Source organism: Vicugna pacos, chromosome 1, assembly GCF_048564905.1.
Source record: "Vicugna pacos chromosome 1, VicPac4, whole genome shotgun sequence".
NCBI lineage: Eukaryota > Metazoa > Chordata > Mammalia > Artiodactyla > Camelidae > Vicugna > Vicugna pacos.
Genome location: NC_132987.1, coordinates 9,181,704 through 9,206,244, shown reverse-complemented (window position 1 = coordinate 9,206,244; position 24,541 = coordinate 9,181,704). Strand labels below are relative to the sequence as shown.

At 37.5% G+C, this 24,541-nt stretch overlaps 1 protein-coding gene and 1 long non-coding RNA gene across 3 annotated transcripts in view; one reads left to right on the top strand and one right to left on the bottom strand.

The window, feature by feature from the left end:
• ZNF385D (zinc finger protein 385D) overlaps window positions 1-24,541 on the top strand; it is a 786,854-nt gene that overhangs the window by 2,258 nt on the left and 760,055 nt on the right. The gene's annotated exons all lie outside the window — the stretch shown is intronic.
• On the bottom strand, window positions 2,291-24,420 carry LOC140698254 (uncharacterized). Its single transcript, XR_012076023.1, has 3 exons — window positions 24,355-24,420; window positions 11,093-11,136; window positions 2,291-2,359 (listed from the first exon to the last, which is right to left on the bottom strand). It is a non-coding gene; the product is annotated as an uncharacterized lncRNA (long non-coding RNA).

Sequence of the window (24,541 nt, the reverse complement as noted above, 5' to 3'; positions counted from 1 at the left end):
CTAAGTTCTAATGAAAAGTTAGTACGGTGATGACAGTATCAGAGAGTGATTCATCCATAGCTATTTCAATGTTACAGAAATGAGGAACTTGAGACTTGAAATCAAGTGAAAATTGCACGGCATTTATGTAATTCAGCCTGCCAGCTCTAGAGAGGGCTAAATGCTGAGGTCTTGGTGTTTACCTTGATGACGTTTCTATGTTGAACCCTTTATTCTAAATCTGTAATAGAACTCAATTAAAACTCTCTCTTAAAGGTGTGCAATTTATAACATCAGGCGTACCTGGTGCTAACATCACCTTTGAATGACTATATAGTTATCCTGAGATCTACTTGGACACTCTTCTATTTTAGCCAGCTTATAATTAATGCTCAGATCCTAACAGGATGTTGAATTTCTATTAACAGATACTAGTGGCATGCTTTAGAGTTTCCTTTTTTTCTTTTCAACAGTATTTTCAAAACAATTACACCTCCTGCTGTGATTTGCTATTTACTAGGTGCATCAAAAGTTCAATAATGAAACGTGTTTGCAATTCAACAAAATACAGTGTTTCATCTGTAATAACGACTCTGGCTAAGAGAATCATGTCTAATTTAGGGCTTATTTCATTTGAAATTTAATTAAGACAGCTGAGTTTCTCACTGCATTGCAAAGTGTACATAGGGAGCTGGGTACACATCTTCCATTATTTTCCTGCACTCTTCAACTTTATAAATCCATTACTCTTGAGTTCTTCAGGTAAGTTATGCCAGTGCTTGTCTGAAGATTTTGAAGCTTTTAAAACTAAGAGCAAGAACAACAAATGAGATGTTATTTGTCATGTTTCTTCACAAGCTGTAATTATGCTTGTTTTGGGAATAATGATAAGTCACAGATTTGATTTGCCTGGAATTACCAAAGAAAAGTGTATAAATCCATTGGGACACTATGATATCAATATCTCAAAAGTGGGAACAGCTTTGGGAAATAATCTCTGAGAAAGATCTTTTACTATATTTCATTGTACTTGCATGGTATCTTATTTTCAAATAAAACTACATCTCTCTGTACTATAAACTGATGGTTATTGCCATGGTTTCTCTCTTGTTTTAGGGTTAAATTGTTTTTTTCTAGTAGCAATTTAACATTGCATAAAATATACATTTTTGTCTTTTGATACAGTTGAAGTCTTAAAAAAACATATTTTGCTGACCGGAAAACATGTTTCTGAATATGAACATGTTTTAGCAGAAGTATAAAAATAGCATAGTAATAACTTGCCTAGAGGTTTTGTTTATTTTTTTGGAACAATAAGGTTGTTATAGAAGCTAACGTAGTTAACCTTAGTAGTAAAATATTGAAGCTAATTATAAACTGGAATTATTGAATGGCAAAGTATTTTATGTGGGAATCTTGTAAATGAGCTAACCTTCTACTTATAAGAGCACTTGTCCTCCTGTGTTTTACAATTTTTTTCAGTTCAATATTTGCACAATAAGACTAACAGTTTATTTGATATTATTTGGTGATTTGAACAGATCTCTGAAAGGTGTTTTAACCTCCATAAAGATCTGAGTTACACTGCCATCACAGATTGAAGGAGCTAATACTGGGGAAGGATTTGCAATTTTGAATATTTCAAGAGCTTAGAACTGAAGGTGGATGACACTTAGTTTTTTGACAAGGGCTCTAAAGTGAGAGTTTGAATAAAATGAAGCCTGTGGGTTGACAATCAAGCAAGCACTTAAATAGCCTCTTAGGGAACCTGGAGCAGCTAAAACAGAGTGCAGGCCTAAAATTCACCAGTTTAATTAATCTTTTGAACAAGTGGATAACACACTGGAGATCAATTTTAAAATTCCAGTACATTAAAAATGTATTAATTTTTATCTCCTAGGGCCTGCTAAAATTAGCAATAACTCCCCTTTCTGGAATAACCCAGCTTTAAGTTTAACGAATTTGCAGTGAGAAAGAAGTTTAAGGATGTTGAGAGGCAGAGATGAATCAGATTCCTTCATCAAGTCTTCATCCCATTTTAAATGTGATTTGAATCATATCTAGGTAATCCTAGACTATTTTTAGCATTTTGTCCAGACCGAGGATGGGTTTCAAGGAGAATCTAACTCCTAAACTACTGAAGCACTGGGAGAGTATACAAGAAGGCAGTTCTAGATTGGGAGAGGGACTTCTATGCCACTTAGTGGCTTTATTACTTTGCCTGCAGTGTCATCTGAAGAAACAAGTGTGCAGTCTTTCTAAGCAGGTGTTTTAAGTGAGAGGTTTGCAGTGAAAGAGAGCTCTTACTTGCCTTCTATATAGTTAATGTAGCCCTTCTTCCGGCAAACAGTACCAGTCTTGGCATATCTTGAGTATACACCTGTATCCAAGAAGAAACAATATTATTACAGTCCAGAGTTAAGGAAGTCCATTTGGGGATTTTCCTAAGGGTTTCTCATAAGATGGAGTCAGATGCTGGCCATCTAGTTTTTTCCTGATCTTGTCATGTGTTCTGTTTTTACATCTAGAGAGTTACTCACTGCTATTCTTATAATATATTATTAAAAATTATTACAGAGTTCTTTCTCCTTTAACAATCTCTCATCTACCCTCAGGTAGGAAGGAAAAGTTAATGAATATTTCTATAACATCTCTACTTCACTTAAACAAAGGAATACACACAAAACTCCAGAAGGCATCTTGAAAAATCGAGATTTTCAAACTGCATTTTGCTGAGAACAATTTCTGGGAGTTAGTGTCCATGTACTGAATCTATCGAGATTATTTAGAATGTAAAGAATAAAGGATCATCTAGGTTTTAAAGTACTAGATTGGGTTCTCAGGTGGCTACACATTTTACATTCATACTAAACTATGACATTAAAGTCATAAAGGCAAAATAGTCATTTAACCTGGCGTAACATTTAAGAGCTTGAAGTCAAGAACTAGAATGTCTGGACTTGACTCTTTGCTCTGTTCCCTGCAAGCTGTGAGGATTTAGTGAGCTAATTGTATATCTCTCTGCCTCAGTGTCCTTGTCTATAAAATGGTGATGTTAGAAGCAATCTATCACATAAATTGATTGAAGACTTCATAAGCTGATACATTTAGAGTGCTTCAAATACTGTCTAGTACAAATTGAATATGCCATAGAAGTTAACTATTTTTTAAATGTTTTATTGAAGATTATAGTTGATTTACAATGAGATGCTAACTATTTTTAAACATCATCGAGTATTAGTTTCCTATGGCTAATGAACCAGATGACCACAGGCTTGGTGGCTTAAAACAGAAGAGATGTTCTCCCTCCCAGCTCTGGAGGTCAGGAGGCTGGAATCTGTATCACTGGGCTGAAATCAGGATGTCAGCGAGGCTGTGCTCTGTCAGGATGCTGGAGGGGAGAATCTGCCCTGCCTCTTGCAGCCTCTGGTGGCTATTGACATTCCTTGGTTTGCGATTCTGTCGCGCTCTTCTCTGCCTCTGTTTCCCCATTGCCTTCTCCTCTGCGAGTCTGATCTCTCTCTACTTTTCTCTAAGGACATCTGGGATTGAATCTAGGGCCAATGATGATAAACTGTGATAATCTCCCACCTTACGATCCTCAAGTCAATCACATCTGCAAGACCCTTTTCCCCAATAAAGTGACATTTACAGGTTCCAGGGAATAAGATCTGATATAATTGGTGGGGGTGGGGGTGCATATTATTTTGCCTACCACAATCATCCTCCTCCTATTTTTAATACCGTGCTCGATACATAAGATAGCAGAACCAACATAACTAAATGGTGCAAAGTGCAGAAAGGACTAGACATCTCCAATAGTTTAAAAGTCTATTGTTTTAGCTTACGTTCAAATGTTGACCAGATTCTGGATCATAGACTTCAGGGCAATTCGTTATTTTCTGTTGATGTCACTTTATCCTAATGCAGTCAGTAACTATTTGATGAGCGATTACTATGTGCTTACAGAATGCTGGTGCTGGAAACGACCCACACCAGCAGGAAAGGCAGGACCCTGGGCTCATGGGTGTCTAGTGCATGAATAAAAGCACCGTTCTAGACAACTACCACCTTTTGACAAGTACGTTTGTTAAGCATAGTTGGCTCTTTATATTTAACCTCAAAATTTCTGGAGCGAAGAATTACTGTTAAAGTCACTTTAGAGATAAGGAACTGAGCCAAAGAAAATACACACGGCCAGGAATGGACAACTTTTGAACTCTGTTCCTTCTGGTTGTACTCTGAAATATAATAAAGAATCAGGAGGAAATTTAACAAAATAAGTAAAAATAAACTTCTAGACAGATAACAGAATTTTATCAGCCACATGACATAATCAGAAATATCAATAAGATGTTCTGGTTAACTGGAGTTTTGGTTCAACTGAGAAGTTAAGAACTTTCCTTTGGAACTGTTTACTTTTTCACATTTTTTTCCCTAACAGGCATTAGTTAATTTCATGGCCTTAGTGAACAGCCACCATTTATTTAGTTATGTTTTACCTTTCTTTCCCCCAACTTTTTTTTTTTAATAGCCTTTATTCTTTTAGAGTAGTTTCAGGTTCACAGCTGACTTGAGCAGAAAATACAGAGAGTTTGCACACAGCCCTCCCCACCCACTCATACATACTCCCTTACTTTTTAAATTGTGGTAAAATCCACATACTGTGAAATTCTAAGCATTTGATTATCTTAACTGTTTTTAAGTGTACAGTTCAGTGTGTGGTATTAAGTACATTCATATGGTCGTGCAACCATCACCACCACCCATCTCCAGATCTCTTTTCTTCTTGCAAAACTAAAACTCTATCTGTACCCATTAAACAGTACCTCCCCAGCAACCACCATTCCACTTTCTGATTTTTTACTACTCTTAAGTACATCACACAAGTGGAATAATACAGTATTTGTCTCTTTGAAATTGGCTTATTTTGTTTAGCATAACAGCCTCAAGATTCGTCCAGGTTGTAGCATGCATCAGAATTCTCTTTCTTTTAAGGAAGAAAGTATTCCTTTGTGTGTATACACTGCATTTCGCTTATCCATTCATCCATCAGTAGACATGGATCTGTCAATGGGTTGCTTCCACGTTTAACCTATTGTGAGTAATGCTGTTACATACAAGAGTGTACAGACATCTCTTTGAGGCAGCGTTCAATTCTATATATCCAGAATTGGAGTTGCTGGATTATATAGTCATTCTATTTTAAATTTTTTGAGGAGCCACCTCAAAACCACCTATTTTCCTCAGCAGCTATGTTGAGTAGTTAGATAAGTGGGGGCACCGGGCAGATAAGGTGGAGGAGAGGGAGGATGGTCTGGAAGATGACGTTATGCCCACATCCACCGTAAAGAGGCTTTACTTCCTCAAAATGAGTGTCAGCAAAAACCCGACAGTGGCAACTGCAAGGAAGCAGAAAGGACTTAAGGGGACGGGACCCGATGCTTATTGTAATATAATTAGCATTGCAGTTTAGGCCCCCACCCCATGGGTTTTTCTGTGTGCATCATGGGTAAGGACATGTGCAAAAGGGGACAAGCATGACTCAGCACTCCAGGGACAAGAGCCATCAACCAATCAAGGGACCGACCGACCACCTCTAAGCAAGGGTATAAGAGAAGGGGGCAAACAAAGACCAACACTACTATGCACCTTTGGAATCAGCCTCCTCCCGTTCTCGAAGGTGTACTTTCCCTTTCCTAAGTCAAACCTTTAAAATGTTTTACTACACAGCGCTTCATCTCTCCCTTTGAATTCTTATCTTTCAAGTAAGACAAGAACTGGGGTCTTTTCCCTTCGCCTCTTGGTGTAACATCTGTACCGTTTAACATTCCTGGTCACACGGGTTCCAGTTTCTCCAATCCATGCCAACTCTCATTTTCATTTTTTTTTTCAATACAGTAGCCTATTTTAAAGCTTATAATGAGTGTGAGAAGGTGTCTCACCGTAGTTTTAACTTGCACTTCCCTGATGATTAGTGTGTTGAACATCTTGTCATGTGCTTATTGACCGTTTGTATGTCTTCTTTGGAAAAATGTCTGTTCCAGTCCTTTGCTTGTTTTTTGATTGAGTTGTTTGGTTTTTTGTTGTTGAGTTTTAGGAGTTTCTATATATTCTGAATCTTGATCCCTTATTAAGTACATGATTTGCAAATACTTCTCATTCTGTGGGTTGCCTTTTAACCCTGGTGACAGTGTCTTTTGATGGGCAATTAAAAAATTTTCCAAAAAGTGCAATTTGTCTATTTCTGTTGTTATTGCCTGTGCCTTTGGCATCATATTGAAGAAATAAGAATTGCCTGTATTTTATTTGGTAATTTTTTGGTAATGGGTTTAGGATGTTTTAAAAACAACGTAAAATGTTGCTAAATTAAATAAAAAAATACGAGACTAGAATGAGAAAGAATCAAGTTCAACTACAGACTAAAATATGAATGATCTCACAAACGTAATGTTGACCAGCAAAGGCCAGAAACCCCTCAAAACATGATTCTATTATGTAAAGTCCAAAATTAAGCAACACTGATTTATGATTACATCATAATTATTGGTGAGGGAGGAGGCAAGGCATGAAAATATCTATTGTTTCCTGATCTGGGTGGTGATTCCATGGGTTTATTCACTTGTGAAAATCCATCAAATTGAATATATGATTTATGCACCTCTCGGTATTTGAATTATGATCCAAAAAATTTAAAAATCAATGAATCATTGAGAAGCTCAGGATGAAAAGAAATTTCCTTAAGAGCAGGAAAGATAAGTGAAGAAGTCTTCCAACTCACGTTCTAAAGGAGAATCTACTGTGAGGACATGGTCGATAAATTTGACCTAAGTCTTTGAACAACCACCCAACCCGTAGAACCAGCTATCATCAGAACTCTACTGTTCAGGAAGGAAAGCCAGTCTTCAGACTGAGACTGAGGATGCTTTTTCCCAGGAGTCTTCATGGAGAGGGAACTGAACGGTAACATCCTTGTTCCTTACGCAGCAGAGACTTTCATAGGAATCTTTCTTACAAAGGGCTGAGCAGTTGAGTTACTGGGATGCCTTTTGGTTTGGCTTAACTGTAAACAATTCCATTTCTAGGAGGATGGGAGGTCTAGGCACCCCTTTGACAATGCTTTATAAATTTTGCTCCTTTTATTTTATTGCTTTTTTGAGATTATATATATACATACATATACATATATATATAATTTTTTTGTTTCTATGGTGGGGGTTAATTAGGCTAATTTATTTTTATTTTTAATGGAAGTACTAGGGGTTGAACATCGAACCTTTTGCATGCTAAGCACACACTCTACCACTGAGCTATACCCTCCCTCCTACCTTTTGCTCCTGTTAATGACATTGGCTGTGATTGCGTAGCAATGAGCTTGAACCCACTAACTTTGACAGATTTCAAGTACTTATATTCTTTGTGATAAATTGAAAGCTCGAGTCAACTTGACTCTCTGGGAATCATAGAAAATGGATACCTTCAGGAATGGTAGAGACATTCTAAGGTAGGAGCAGTTGGCAAGTCTATATTTGCCTTAAAAATTAATAAGTAAGTTACAGTGAATGAACTTGGATTTCCCTTGATAATTTAGTTCTTCAGGGGTCTCCTTGAACATCAATAATCAAGATGAAATGGACATAATCCTGTAGATAACAATCCCGTCATGGCAGAGACTGTGTTTTATTAATCTTTCTACTTCCTGCAATGCTTGTCAGTGCCTTGAACAAAGTCGGTGTCTCAAAACATTTGTTGAATGAATAAACAATTACATTTTGCCATGTCATAGACATAGAATTTGTAGAAAATTGAGCTAAATAGCTATCAGAATCTAAAGATACTCTGAAAATTGCCTTAAATACAACATAATAATCTATCAGATTTTGATATGCTTTGTCATTTTCTCTCTCCTGAATAAAGAAGACACAGCTCAGTTCCTGGTTAATTGATGGCTTTTTGTAGGTTGAGTGAAATTTTTTTTGCATCTCATGAAGAAGAGTTTGACCTCTGGAAATTGCTTTCAAAAGCCCATTTTTCGGTTTCCATGAACTTCGTTGAGCACTTTGATTTGTAAAATTCCTTTTTAATTAGTATCATGATTCTTAATTATTTATTAATCATAAATTATGTCTGATGCTTCTTTGACTCTTCCTAAATAAAAAAACCAGAACAAGTTAATCTGAAGAGCTGATACTGGGGGGAGAATAAAAAAAATGTCTTCTCTTTTTAGATCATAAATTAGAACATCTTCTTAATTTGGAATTTCAAAGTTGAAGAGTAACTACTAAGAATTCTGAGCAAGTCAGAAGAAATAATTCCTTTCTTAAAAGATTGCCTTTAACAGAACAAAAGCTTCCCTAATTAAGATGTTTTAACATGTGTAAGAAAATTTGAGAAAAACTAAATAATATTCAGGATAGAAAAGGTTACAATTAGGAATGATGGGGTTCACATTTCTGTGTCTATTCAGAGTAAAACTTTTTTTCACCTTTTTCTACTAATGCATGTGCTAAAATCTTACACTGAAATAGTGCTTCACAGGATTCAAAAATGGCATGTGCAATTTCTCATTTATTTCTTCCCACAATTAGGTGAGTAGGTGTTAGCCATTAGCCAAATTTACATTTTTTGTTAAGATAAGGAAACAAAATCAAGAAAGCTCCAGTGATTTTGCAAGGCTAAATAACTCATAGCTGGTAAAGCTGGATCGTGAACTAACCATGTCTGAATAAAACACTGAGGTTCCCTGCACACCCCGGAATAGCTTCCTTTTCTTGCCACATAAGCAAGGAAATAGCTTCTGTTAAGTCTATCATACATTGGAATGATTTACCAGAATGATGGTATATGAATGGAAAAGAAATAAGAACAATCAATAAACGACAGTATTAAGGGAGTACTAATGAAACTTTAATTTGAAAATTGCTCCAAAATGGACTCCAAGATAGGCTTTATAACCATACTCAGATTCGATGTGAAGATAAACTAATTTTATGCAAATGCCAACGTGACTTTAACTGTTATCTTATATACCTTGATGTGGTCCTTAAGGAAAATTGTCATGCCCATTAATAAGTTTCTAAACTGATTAGGCTAATTTGGTACTCCCAAAAGGCATCTTTCTGTAAATTAATGCTGCTTATTACATTCTGATTACAGCAAATTGCTTGCTTTCCATGCCCAAGATTGAAAGTTTCCAGTTTCTGCATTTTTGTGCTTTCCCAGCCACTGGCTTTCCACTTTGACTTGCCACATGAAAACAATGAATCATCTTGTCCATTAGCTGAGCTTGGAAATTCTGTGTTATTCAATGAATTTGTTTTTTACCTCATCCCCGTAATAATTTGAAACCTGGCAACTTTACTTTACCAAATGTGTTGTGATGCAAGATCAACTAGTTTTGTTTTGAGCAGCCAAAGAGCGCAGTGTTTATTCATCCTTATAAATCCAATGGAATATTTTAATAATCGACACTGTGTGTTTCAGAATAATAAAAGGTTTAAGGTAATAATAGCTAGTGATCTCTGGAGGGGCAGCATAATCAAATAAGATTAGAAGGCTCTCAATTTTTCTAACCTAAAGGAAACAGAAATATGCAATCTGAGTGATCACCCTGATTATCAGAGTCTCCTAGGAATACAGTTATTCATTTCTGTTTCATCAAGTCCCACTAAAGGAGAGTCAAAACGTTCAAGTTGAAGTCTTCTTTGCTTCCAACAGTGAAAGCAGGAGGCGAACAGAGGGTCACACAGCGAGACAACGTATGCCAATACAGCGTGCCTCTGACGCCCCCTACAGTGAACAGGGCAGACAAGGGCGTTGGTATTCATTCCACGCTGAAAGAATTTTTGCAATTCCATGTCGTTGGTTTGTCATTAAAACACATAGCAATGAATCTTGGAAACTGGCTTTTATTGGGGCATCAATAAATTGAGTCTAATTAGTGATGATGGTAATAAGTTATTGAAATTTGGTTGATTGTCTTAATGTGTATAGAGAACGTAGTGAGGACTGACCTTTGGGATACTGCCAAGCGCTATGCAATACTTCTTGTGCCTGAAACTAGAATCGTGATAGAGATGTCGCAAATACGGCTGTGTGTGTATAGGAGTGTAATGTGTGTCTACAAATGAAAGTAGTTTGTTGGGAATTTGAAATTTACAAATGTTAGCCTCTATATATAAAATAGATTGAAAAAAGTTTCTTCTGTATAGCACAGGAAACTATGTTCAATATTTTGTAGTAACCTTTAAAGAAAGAAATATGAGAACGAATATATGTATGTATCTGCATGACTGGGACAGTGTGCTAGACATTGACACATTGTAACTGACTGTACTTCAAAAAAAAGTAGTTTGGAAGTCACTGAGGATAGTCTGAGGATGGCTTGGCATACTTGTGTGGAAAGTCATAAAAGTAGTTTGGTCAAAAAGAATAAAATTACCATGCACATGTTTGAAAGAAAGAAATAAGCTCTTCACATAGGTCTAGCAAGGCTTATTTAGCTCTTACTTTATAAGTTCCTGACATTTTTCAGAAAATGAAACAAGTGGTAAGAGTTCAACTGTGAATACATTCCAAGATGACGTCAGGAATGTCCCCAAAGAGGATATTGGTCCTGTGGCTGTGACTTCAGTAAGCACGGTCATCCCAACTTCTGTTTGTCATGTTCTTTGTGTCTCTTCTTTTGCCTTCCATTTGAGTGAAAAAGTGGTCCCGTAAACAATTTTGAGAATTTAAACCTACATTAAAAATACCTTTTTATTGAACATTACGCTGCCTTTAACACATATATCTAACTCCCTTATAAGCTATGTAAACAAATTCATCATATGGCCAAAACAACCTAAGAGATACTGTACATTGGTTTGTTTGTATATGATTCGTAACTAATTTCCTTTCCAGGAAGAGATTTACTGTCTCTCTAGGGCATCATTTCTTGTCATTTCCACTGGCCTTCCTGCTCTCGTCTCCAACTGAGTTCCTCATTTCACTCCTAAATTCAGCGACACTTCTTTTTGACTTGACTCTTTTGGTACCAAAACGCTTTTCTCAGAGTTTAATGATTTCTGCACATTTAAACAGTGGATACCAACCTCAACTTAGGATGACTTACCATGATTACTTTGTTATTGTCAGACCTTCAGAATCACAGGGAACCTAAAAAAGGACATATAATTAGTATCATTACAGTTATTTTTCTTATCTCATTATTGCTGAGACCAATACTAAATTCCATCCATATGCCCAAGGTGGCAGACTGTCTGCAAATATTCAAGGAAGATTTAGCTTCATTTTTGAGAAAAATGCAAAAGCTGTCTTTTATTTTTTCTTCCTTTAAAAGGGTAAGACCAGCTCATTTTCCAGGAGGTACTGGATTCCACAAGTAAGAAAAAAAAATCTCTTGGAATTTGCATAATAGTATTTCTGTACATGTTTTAAGTTAGTTGAATCAGTTCCAGTCTCCTTCTAGCATTACTCAGTGAGAGTACATTGTAAAGTGGCCACTTACAGAAGTCATTCCACAATTACTTTTTAATTTTGTTCCTAATAATTAAGTCGAAATGGCCAATCATAGTTTTAGATTTTTTGGGGGGGAGTACAGGGAGTCAGCACATCACATTTCTTGTTAAATGTTAGAAAGGGGTCGTTTGCTTGCATTTTCTGGGTCTGGGCCTGGACGTGTCACCAGCTGGCTTGGAGAATCATGCCTCCGAGTCACTAAATCCTATAGAAGGTTCTAGTAGCTGTGGAGATGAGTGTTCTCAGTCCCATTTAAAATTTGCCTCCAACTGGACATCCTTTTTCAGTGCTGCACAGCCTTCCTTCCAATTCTTCCAGTGGGATGAGTCCTCCTTGCATAAAGACCCCTCTAATTTTGTCCTGCACGTCAAGTCTTTTGTCCCAATGCCTGCTCTTACCTTCAGACTATGATCTGGATTGAGCTTCTCACATGAGATGAAGACCAGTAGGCAGGCACGTCTTCAAAATCACAGCTTTACTGACAACCATCCAGATCACATCTCTGTCTCAGAGGATTGCTGTCTCAGTGCTCACGTCCCCATTTATGGTCCCATTCCCCCCCCCGGTGCCTCTTAAACCCTTCATCCGTTACTCGCCCTCTCTCCTCAACTTTCCTCTCTGCTTCCATCTGCTCTCCTTCCAGACCGGATCTACTCCCCGTTCTATACAGAATAAGTTCCTTCTAGCTGTTGCCCTAAATCTCTCCTTGGAATCATGGTCAAACTTTTGGAAAGTGCAGTCTCCATGATCTCCCTTCATTTTCTCACCTCAGTTTGTCATGTTTCTGAGACACTTTTCAATGATGGCGGGTAAACTTTGTGTCAAATCCAGAGGTCTCTTTTCAGCATCATTTCTTCTTAAACATGCTGGAATATTTGACTGGCTGACTGCCCTTGTTTTTCATTCAGTAAATACTTATTGAGTACCCAATACTGGACAAGGTACAAATCCTGGAAACATGGATATGTTTCAACATTTTATTTCCAAGAACTCAAAGCTAACTGGGAAAGGAGGAAAGAAACTCTTTGTTTATTTATTTATTATATTTTTACTGAAGTATAGTTGATTTACAATGTTGTGTCAGTTTCTGGTATGCAGCATAGTGATTCAGTTATATATACACATATATATTCTTTTTCATGTTCTTCTTCTTTATAGGTTATTACCAGACATTGAATATAGTTCCCTTGTGCTATACGGTAGGACCTCTTGTTTATCTGTTTTATATATAGTAGTTTGCAAATACCACACTTCTAACTTATCCCCTCCTACTTTCCCCTTTGGCAACCAGAGCTTTTTTTCCCTATGTCTGTGACTGTTTTATAAATAAGTTTGTTTGTGTCATTTTTTCAGATTCCACATGTAAATGATGCCATATGATATTTGCTTTCTCTGTCTGACTTACTTCACTTAGTATGATAATCTCTGGGTCCATCCATGTTGCTGCAAATGGCATTATTTCTTTTTTTTAATGCCTGAGTGTTTGCCATTGTATATGTGTATATGTATATGTGTGTGTCTATGTGTATATGTGTGTGTCTATGTGTATATGTATGTGTGTGTGTATATGTATATATGTGTATGTATATGTATATATTTACATATGTATTTATGCAAGGAGGACCCAATTACTTTATATATATATAAATATATATATATACACACACACACACACATATATATATATATACACACACACACACACACATACACACACACATATATATACACACACAGACACCACATCTTCTTTATCCAGTCATCTGTTGATGGACATTTACGTTGCTTCCATGTCTTGGCTATTGTATATAGTGCTGCTGCTATGAACATTGGGGTGCATGTATCTTTTTGAATTAAGAGTTTTTCTGAATATACACCCAAGATCAGATTGCTGGATCACGTGGTAACTCTGTTCTCAATCTTTAAAGGAAACTCCATACTGTTTTCCATAATGGCTGCACCAAATTACATTCCGATCAACAGTGTAGGAGGGTTCCCTTTGGGAAAAAAAAACATTTAAAATGGAGCATATCTAATGCTATAGTGATTCAGTCTGTTTCCTGTTTCTTCTCCTCTTTCCCGTCATCTGGAAGCACTGCAGTTACCCACCTCCTGAAGTTAGCTTTTGAAAAGTTTCTTGCTGTGGCTGAGAACATATGAATGGAAGTGAAGTGCCACGTTCTGGCAGAAGACAGTCAAAGCTGGTGTGTTTGCTAGGTCCTTATCCCCATCATAGAGGTGAAGTGTGTTTCAGATGGTAGAGGCTTTGGTAGCCTGCGACCCTGAGCAAGGATACGTAGGAATGGAGGACTTGTTGACCTGAGGTTGTATGAGCGAGAATTCTTTGCTTCTTAAAGTCACTGAGATTTTAGGATTTTGTTACTGCTACAAAACCTAACCTATCCTAACTGATACAATGCTATATGGTAATATAAGTAAAGTGCTATGAAAATATAACCCTGTGCTTACAAGCATTTATATTTTCACTTGTTAAGCTTCCTACTAGATTTTTCAAACAGCATGTATCAAAGTCACCTTAAAACTTACCATGTTAAAAAAATTCCTAACGGTGTGAAAATAATTGGTAGTCAATAAGTGGTTGAATTTAGCATCTAACTGAAAGGAAGTAGTGGGTCTGCGAGAAAATCAATTCCTAACCAACTATATATATTTCTTAACAAACTCAAACTTGTTATTGTAAGTCAGGTCTACTTTAAAGTTTGTATTTCCTCCTTCATAAACTTCTTGAAAATTTAAAAGCATTTCAAATTCACTTAGAGATTCAGGGATAATGATACGCTTTGGTCTGTTTTTCTTCCCATCTGAAAACTTCATTGTGTTAAGACTGGAAAAGCACTATGTAATTATGTGTGTGAACTTCTTGATAGTCTTGGCGATGGAACTTTCTTTTTTTGTGCTAATGCTTATTCTTGCACTTTTCATATAATTAATATCCTCACAATAATACAGGTCCTATCGTAACTTGCTGTCTCACTTCCCGTACATGCTGAAGAGAGGGTATTGTCTGTGGAGTAAATGTTTTGCTCACTTAATGGTAGACTCCGATTTTGTTACGACTCTTGCCTCTAGTTCTTGATATTTTATATCATTTTTCCTCTCTTTTAAATGTTTCATCAAAGACTTACTTTGTAATATGTATAATTGTCTGTAATTGAGGATAACTTTGAATTGACTAAACTCAGAAATATCCCATTGGAGTGGCCTTCTCTTGGATTTGTGGTCATAGTTGTCATATATGCCTCTGCCCCTGTATCTTAAGGAGTTAAGCCATAACAATCCCTATCTATCCATCTACCACCCATCCTGTCTGTCTGTCCATCTATCTAGCATCTATTCTTTCTATCTTCTGAGTATCTTCTATCTATCTATCTATCTATCTATCTATCTATCTATCAATCTACCTATCTGTCTGTCTGTCTGTCTATCCATCCATCCCTTTGTCTGCCTATCTATCTAGCCATCCATCCATCCATCTGTCTGTCTGTCTGTCTGTCTGCCCATCTGCCCATCCATCCATCAGTCCATCTATCCATCTACCTATCTACCTGTCTGTCTGTCCATCTGTCCGTCTGCCTGCCCACTTTTCCATCTATCTAGCCATCCATCTGTCTGTCTGTCTGTCGCCTGCCTATCTATCTGTCTGTCTGTCTATCTATCGATCTATCATTTATTTTCTCCTACCTATCTATCTACCTGTCTGTCTATCTGTCTGTACATCCACCCATCCATTCATCCATCTATCTACCTGTCTGTCTGTCTTTCTGTCTGTCTATCTACCTACCTACCTAAACTAATTCTAATACTTGAAACCATATTTTCATGTTTCCTTGAGCTCTGAGCTTTGTAATCAGTTGGGAAACAGACTTCTAGCATAGAAGGCCTGCAGGATTCTCCTTAAGACAGAATTTTCTGGGGCCACGAGGAAAGGACACCATTGTTTTTGGCCTCTTTTCTCTTCCTCTCCTCTCTCCACTTTTCTTATGTCTACCTTCCCTATCTGCTATCTGCTTCCCCTTCTCCATAGGCCCCATATAAAACTCTTTCTTTAAGAGAGAAGGGTGATACTCTAAGAAGAATCACACAAAGATAACCCTCAAAACAGCAAAGCATGTCAAATTTTACACGCCATATTCATCAAAATATACTCCTGTGAAGTTGCTGTTTCACGTGTGACTCACCTTACAAATGGTCAGTAATAAAGCAAAACAGGGCATCTGTGATGTATGACACAGATGCTTCAGTTCTAAAGCATTTTCATGGTTCTGGTCTCTTGACTTCCACCTCCAACTAGTCCCTGGGATGCAAAGTAATTAAATGTCAAACTGCTTAAAACATGCACATGTGCTCACACGCACACATATACTGTACATTTGTGATTTGAGTGTTTTTTATTATTCCACATATTTTTTAACATGTTTGATCTTTGGAAAGGAGTTGGAAGTATTTGAAGTCTATATGCAGAAAATATAAATACCGTCGAAAGGATAACACAAAGCATTTGCTGAGTTATGTGTCTATTTGTGGCATAGTTTTTCACGTGGCATAGCTTCTGTAGTTTGTGATTTGAGAATATGTTGTCTTTTCAACAGGCTCTATGGTTAAATTTGCAATATGGTTATTTATAGTATATAGAAAACTTTTTTGTTGTTGCTGTTTCCTGGGTTGAGCACTAATGAATGGTCTTTTCATATACTCTACAAATGATTCAAAGTCACAGTACATTTTACTTGCTTCATGTTTGGTTTTGATATTCTTGTGGCTTTTAAAAGCTTTCCTGGAAATTTTCTTTCTTTTTTTTTTTTTATGGAGGGTCATTTTCTTCCTCAGCTTACTAACATTGTCCAGCTTTTTCTTAATTTCTTAGAATCCATTCAAGATTCCTTCTTTAAGTTTTTGTGGAAACTTCACTGACATCTTGGTCTTAACTGACATCTTGTTTTCTAGGCCTCTTAAACAGCTTCCACTCTGAGATTATATTTATTTGTTGTACATTTTCTGTTTCTTCCATTCCATATCATTTTCCTGGATCTTACTGTCATTTTACTGGAATATAGAACAAGTAACTATGTTAGAAGTGGTGTGTGTGATATAAAACAGATCTGAGTCATTGCAAGACCTGACGAAGTCTATCCAAGGCTTTAAAAATATGTATGTCATTAGACTACACCTCAATTTAAAAAAAAGAAAAATATGTATGTCATAGGGGTTGCAAACGTATGGGAATTTCTTCTAAAATGCATTTATTTAATGAAGCGATTACAGTACCCATACAAACTTAATGATACATTCATAATTGCACCTTTTTTTGTAAGACAATTGGAAACTATATAAAAAACCTCAAAATACATTCCAGAAGCATGGTGGGATACATGAGGTAGCCAAAGTGCACCTATGGACATTGAATTGCTCTTACTATATTGTAAGGGAATGAAAGAAATCACAAACAAGTGTAGATTACAATTTCTATTCAATTTTATAATTATATATGTATATTAAAAAGGGTATAGACAGTGCTGTTCAGTAGAATTTTCTGTGATGAGGGTAATAATGTTCTATATTTGTTTTGTCCAATATGGTAGCTACTAATCACACGTGGCTATCAAACATTTGAACTGTTGCTAGTGTGACCAAAGAACTGGATTTTTAATTTTGTTAATTTAAATTATCACAGTATCCAGGATGGCACAGGTCTGGATGACTGTGATATCCCAAGATGCTATCGGTGGTGGATTCTTTTAGAGAATCATTGATCATAGGTTTTCCTTATTTTTTTGACATCTATAATTTTTTAATGATATTTATAAATGCAAACAATAAAGGAAGGTTTATTTTGAAGAAAACATGCCTAATGGATATTGTTAGATTATCAAAACCATGGTATCAGAATCATTATTTGAGCTTTTAATAATGCGTTAAAGAGGGTTCACTTCCTTCCTACTGACATTCCTGTCATATTTCAAAAATAATTAAATTTTCATCAGTGATTTGCCTGTGTCTTTTGCAATGAGTTTGTGTTTTTAAAGGACAGAAAAACATTTTGAATAATAGCAACAAAACAGTCCACATTTATTAAGACTTAGCGCCAGGCACGGCTTTACATATATTAAGTCATTTAATCATTACAGTATGTATTTGAAATATGTACTAATGTGTACTCCATCTGACAGATGAAGAAACTGAGGCACAGAGAATTTACATAGGTTGCCTAAGATCACTCAGCTGGAAAATAAGGGTGTGAGGGGAGAGAATCTGGCTTTCAAACCCAGGCAACAGAAAAGCCCCATAATCAGCATAGCTGTGTTTCTCCGTCCACATTCAGCAGAGAAGGGGGCTAGTGAGAAGCAGGTGGAGCATTAGAATTAAACACGGTTATGATTTGGCCAATTAAGAAAGAAGAAAAAGGGAGAAAAAAGTAAAGGACTTGAAAGTTCATGTGTGTTTGTGATTAGAATGGTTGTTCATGGAAACTGTATTCGGTACGATGCAAAATGAGAGCAGAATAAAAAGAGACACTAAAAAGTAGGAGGGGGTTAAAAAATCTTTTTGGTCCTGGTAGCAAAACATCTGAGTGGGCAAGGTAGGAGGTGGTGGTCAGAGAATGGGATGTCTGAGATTTTGCAGGAGGTTTGTTTATTTGCACAGTTACGATTAGGGGTAAGTGGGAGAATTGTGTGGCTGAGGTAGGATGGACGGGAAAGATCACTCCAGGGCGAAGGAGTGAAAACGCGGCATTGGAAGCATCCTGTGTGTGCATGAAATCACCACGAATAATAGTTTTTACAAGAGTAATTTTGGAGACAGTGGTTGTAAGCCAGGAGCTGAACTCTTGCAGTGGTTGTGGGTGACTGCAGTGAGAAAGGAGATGGGTTGATGAGGTATGAAGTTCTGCTGTGTTGCCACGTTCCAATGTTTATTGTAACACTAGGATCTGGCACGTAGTAGGCAGTTCTGTCAGGACATCATAAGTTCTAATTGAGCATATTTCCTGCCCTTGGGGGGCTTCCAAATAGTACAGAGATCGCAACTGTTACTGAGTCCAAGCTCATACTGCTCGCTGCAACAGGCCAATAAGTCGAGAAACAAGTTGTTGGGGAAGGAATAGGAACTTTATTCAGAAAGCCAGCAGACCCAGGAGAGGGTGAACTAGTGTCCCAAAGAACCATTTTCCCGAGTTAGAATTCAGGCTACTTTTATACTAAAAGGAAGGGGAGGGGGTGTGGTTGGTTGGTGTAAACTTCTTGGTGCCTTAATCCTTTGTTCTTGCAGTTGCCCATGTGGTCCAGTCACAATGTTTCTGTAAACCTCCAAAAAGACACATGTTATTCCCTATTCTGCATCTTTTTACCTCTGTATGAATGGGAAAGTGTTTTACCCTTAAAGGTCAGAGCCTTGAGAATGGGCTCTGCTGTGTATTTCAGGCTATAGACAACATTCGTAACGTAGCAAAAGCAATAGAATATAAAGGTTCAAGTAAAAGAAATCCAGTGTGGAGTCAGATTTCCCCTTCCCTGTTACACAACACTAAATCAGGGAGGAGTGATTGCATCTCATATAAAAGTTACTGAGCCACTGACCTCAGTGAGAACCTGATGCTGTTTGGCATGAATGTGGTCCAAGAGACATGGTGGAACTCAGAAAAGGAGTGTCCAGGGAACGGACACTCCTACGTTCTGTGTCTCCATCATTGGCATCCGTGCGTTTCCATGGAGACTGGCAGAGGAGATTCCAGCAGGAAAAGGCTGAAGGCTGAGGGTACAACTCCATGCTAGGAAATAGCTTGAGATAGTGGGAGTGGCTGTGAAAAATGCAGCCTCCTTGGATGCTGCCCATACAGAGGAAATCACAGGAAGGAATCCATAAGCTCCCCAGTGCTTTGTGAGATTTCTCAAGTAAGGAAGGAACATCGCAGGAGAAGACAGCCACATCTCCGTGGGCCAGCACAGCAGGAAACAGCTTTTCTTCCTCGTCTTCCTTCCTCATCTCCAGTGGAATAAGAAGTTTTCTGGGTGGGGAGGAGCTGTGACATCAAATGAGGCTTCGTGTCATTTCACACAGAACTTCCTTCAGAGTTTGGAAGGAGAGAGGAAAGCTTTTAACCACATTTAAAATGGATATGAGTGATTCTTCATAACTGAAGAGGACTCACAGGTTATAGAATTAGACTGAATTGTTGTTAAGGGAGCCTGTTACCTAATAGAAAAGGAGACTTCAACAAAAAAATATTTGCTAGCAGTTTTTAGAAAATTATGTATGTCCCTCAGTTTTCACTTACTGAATATCTGTGGAGTGAATGAACAACTCAGATTCTGTTACAATTTGCTATTGCATCCTTAAGATCTGAGACATTGGCGCATAAATCTTCAGTGACAGAAAATTTTATAGACTCGGGTGGTGGCCATGTCCTCAAGTCAGCATGAAGCCACTCCTCTGAAAACTTGCTAGGCAGTAATTATGTTGCAGGAATCACAGCTCCAAGCAAATCTTTTAATTTGGTAGCCAAGAATCTTTAGACCACTCTCCCATCTGGGCTGTGAATGACACTCTCACCTTGGAAAATGCAAACCTCAGTCACACCATGTCACACGCAGGGACAGGATCACGTGTCATTGTGAGAGTGGGGCTCTGCTAACCTCAATGGATACGAACTCTGTCACAAACATTTAGCAGTACTTTGGTGAAGTCTCATCGTATAGATAATTGAATATTTTCATAAGCTTTTTAGATGCAGAATGAAAGGAGCTTTCATCATAGATTTTTTTATTGAAGTAGTGTTGACTGATAATGTGTTAATTATTGGTGTATAGCATAGTGATACAGTCATACATATATATACATATATATGTTCTTTTGCATCATAGATTTTTAAGCAGGAAACTGGTGATTTTTGTCTTATTTTTTTCTTCAGTTTTTATTTTATATATGCCAGGAAAAGTGAGGATCGTAAACTCTCACCGATTTGCAGGAATTGCATACAGACTTCTCAGCCTAGCAGGGAAAAGGCAAGTCTGTGCTGTGACTGATTTCTTTCTTGTCTGGGTGGAAAGGTCTGCGGCTGGCTCAGAGAAGGAAATATGCAGGGATTCTTTTTATGTTGGCTACGTGAACAATATGAGGTAATGATACAAAATATATATCAAAGAAAGCCCCACTTAAGGGTCAGTGACAAGAGCACGAGCAATTCTTTCTCTTCCAGTTGGCACTGTTTTCATTCTATATTTGGAAGGAAAACTGGCTTAAATTTCCCACTCATACTTAACCTGATTTTTGAATTGCCTTTTTTTTTTTTTGGTAGGGAGGAAGCAATTTAGATCTTTAGGTTATGAATTCTGTGAATCCCATAATTGTGCTATGACTTGAAATCTGTGCTGAATATATGAATTAACCGTAAATGTGCCTTGTGCTGACGGGTATTTATTTAGTCTTACACTGCTACCATTTTTCACTGTTGGCTTGTTTGCATTGGATTTTCAGCTGACTCTCATTACAGAGAGTTCTTGGATGTGTTTGTACTTGAAGCAACTTAGTTAAGGGAAGCATAGTGCTTCTGTTACAGCTTGGTGCAAAAAAGCTAATTCAGAGTTCTGAAATGCAGCATCAGGGAAGTGACCCTTACAGTGTTTTCCAGCCAGCCTGGCCATGCGTTTTAGCAATCATGCTGGGTACTTTTTAGTAGTTCTACTTCTTGTGCCTAAACATCTCTTGTCTCTGAACAAACTGCTCATTTCTGAAACATGGAATCATCCAGAAGATTCTAAAAAGAGTGGTCTAGAGACAAACCAGAGGAGAGAGCATTGTATGGCTGTGCTTTTTAGGTGAGGATCTTGGTAGATTCTTAGAGATTTTAAAATGCAGTGCATTTGTTTGGCTAAGCCAAAATTGCTATTTTTGTGGCAGACAAACAATTCTGGTTACTTTGCATCCCTCTTTTATAACCTGGGTAGTTCTTTTATCAGGCTAATTAACTTTTTAATTAAACTTTTTATTTTGAGATAATCGGAGGTACACATGCATTTGTAAGAAATGATACTAATTACTGTTTGCAGATGCCAGTGGAGCATTGTGAATAAGAGTATGTGCTGAGTCAGAGAGAAGCAGGTCTGCTGAATTTGATCTAAGACCTCCTAGTTTTGGGATCTTGGGGAGCCCCACTGAAAGTGAAATGTGAAAAATAATTTAGACCTCTCAGCATGACTTCAGATGCACTCAGGGTGTAGTGTGCACCCGCCACTTACTAAGCAGTGATTATTATTAAAGCATCTTTAAAGTGTTGTGATAAACTTAGTGTCTTTGTTTTTTATTTTTAGTTTTTGTTTTAAATCACAGAAGAACACATCTCCCACATGGCAAAACACAATGGAAAATATCCAATATTTATACATTTAAAATGAGTGCTCTTTCAAGAAATGATTCTCTTTCCTTAAAAGAGGCTCTAATTACATGTGGAAAAACTCAAAATGTTTATCTTTTAAGAGATATTACCTCTGGGAGTATCGTTACTTGAATATACGGTTATCTTCTCTATTGAATTATAAAGTCTATGAAGATAGTGGCTAAATGGTATTTTGCACAGTGTGTCCTCAACAAATATTAATCGAATTAAGGTTTACCCAAGGTTTACTAAGCCTCAAATCTATAGCTTACACAAATAGATTTGTCTTGGGCTAGTGCTCTGAATGCTCATAGTTTGATTGATAATGAAGAATATTTTTCATGGTCAGTATTTTATTAAGATGTCATCCACACTTGGGTTCAAGGGTGAGTACTTAAACACGTGGGTAGCTCCAAACGTAACGGATTAGCTGCACACACACACACAGACTTTACTGAGGGATTTCCCAACCACACGCTCTTTTTCCTTTTTTCTAAGTGCTGAATTTCAAGTGAAAAGATGTAAAATACTGCAAAGTAGAGACACAATCATAAATAAAAAATGACACCAATGTGTTGAAGCTGTTGGGTGGGTGTGTGTGTATGTGTGTTTGTGTTAGTGTCATCCATGAATAAGAAAAAATAATTTACATATAAACAGCTTGGCCTAGAGTCATGGGTAAAATGCATTGAACATCCAGAACTTAAGCATTGTGGATTCACAGGATAAGAGAGGATTTCTGTAATTTCTACTGAACATTTTGTGATTTTATCCAAAGCAATTGAACTGAACTCAAGTGTGCACAATTTTGCTTAACATAGCCAAGTTTTAGTTTACTTTTTACACAATTGCATTATTATTACTTTTCCACTCTTGTTTGGTAATCTTTGGCCTCTCTCTTAAACAGTTCTATGCGTGTTTTACATCTTACATTTTTAATTGATTAATGCCCTACCCTATAATTCAGAAAATTAAAAGAAAAATACACCCATACCTAGAAGGTGATAGAAGTTGGTGCTTCTGAATACATGATCGTCATCTTCATTTCATTCTCATAATAAGTGTGGTTAGGCTAGACTGTAAATATTACTTTGGAAACCACAGGAGCACTCAGATGTCCTCTTGATTCACGGTCCAGTGCATTTATTATCTTTCCCCAATCCCTGGTCCTATACGACTTCCGATTTTTAAGATGAGGGATGCCAGAAACACTAAAACATTGGGTTTGGTCCCAGAAATGTCAAACCTCATAAAAGATGTTTTACAAAATATGTTCAGTTGTGTTATCTTGTTTGTTTCTCACCCTTGAAGGGTAAATGCTCAGTGCATGCTGGGTAAGTATGGTGGATCTCACCGGCGTCCCAGTGAAGAGACACGGAAGTTCAAGCGATTACTCAGAGAGTGTCACTGCCACTAAATCTCCGAACTTCTAGCTCCACGCTGAGCAGTCTTTCTGTTACACCACAGTTTTTCTAAAGTGGGGGTCCTAGTACCGCCGTGTGTTTGCACCAACAGCGAACATGGTGAATGAGTAACTCACATTGTAATTATTCCTGGTTCAGCTTGAAGCTCTTCTGCTGCTGCTGCTGCTGCTGTTCAAAGAGCATTTGCTCACTCACCCCTCCAAGGACTCCTTCCATTCTTGAAGCATTTATAGGGCGGGTTGGGCTCCATTCTAATACTCCACCTCCTAAGGTTAATAAATCCTATTTTTATGCCTTTGAGAAATCTACAATCTGGTGAAGGAGTCACAGACTCCTGAATTTCAAGCCAATGTGAACCTAAAAGAAGACTAATTAGATAAAGAAGATAGTAAGGTTGGTTAAGTGCTTGAGTCATACGTGTAACAAACGGTTGGCATTTGCTGTGGTTGGAATCATTCGCTCTCAGATAACGCCCAGGGTAAACAGCTCTATGCCGTTAGGTCTTGTGACAACTAGCTGGGTCTCACGCCTGCATTAGTTTGTAAGGCTGCCATGACAAAGCGCCACAGCCTGAGTGGCTTAGACAACAGGACTTTATTCTCTCGCTGTTCTAGAAGCCAGAGGTCTGAGATCAAGGTGTCGGCAGGGTTGGTTTCTTTGAGGTCTCTTTCCCCAGCTTGTAGATGTCTGCTCTCTCCCTGTGTCTTCACATGGTCTTCCCCCTGTCTGTGTCCTAATTTCCTCTTCTTAGAAGGACACCGGTCATATCAGATCAAAGCCCACCCTAATGACCTCATTTTAACTTAATTACTTCTTAAAAGCCTCTTTCTCCTAATATAATCACAGTCTGAGGCAATGCGGGTTAAAGCTTCAATGTATGAATTTGGGTTGGGGGCACATAACTCTTTCCATAACAATGCCATCCTAACAATGGGCTTATATTATTTTTTTAAAAAAAGCTTGTTACATAACCAACTAGTTGCCTCTTTTCTCCTATTACTGTAAGCCCCGTAGACGATACACACCAGGTCAAGAACATACCGTATGTTATTAATGCTTTCCCTGGAGACCTGATTTAGAGTTCATACAGGTCGTAGCTGTCTCAGAATTCCAGAAATGGAGGTACTGTAATTTCTTCTGGAAATTTTAGATGAAAGGAGACAGCAATTATGATGCAGGCAAGCTCTAGATTTTGTACATTCCATTGTTATCCAGCCTCGTTCTTTGG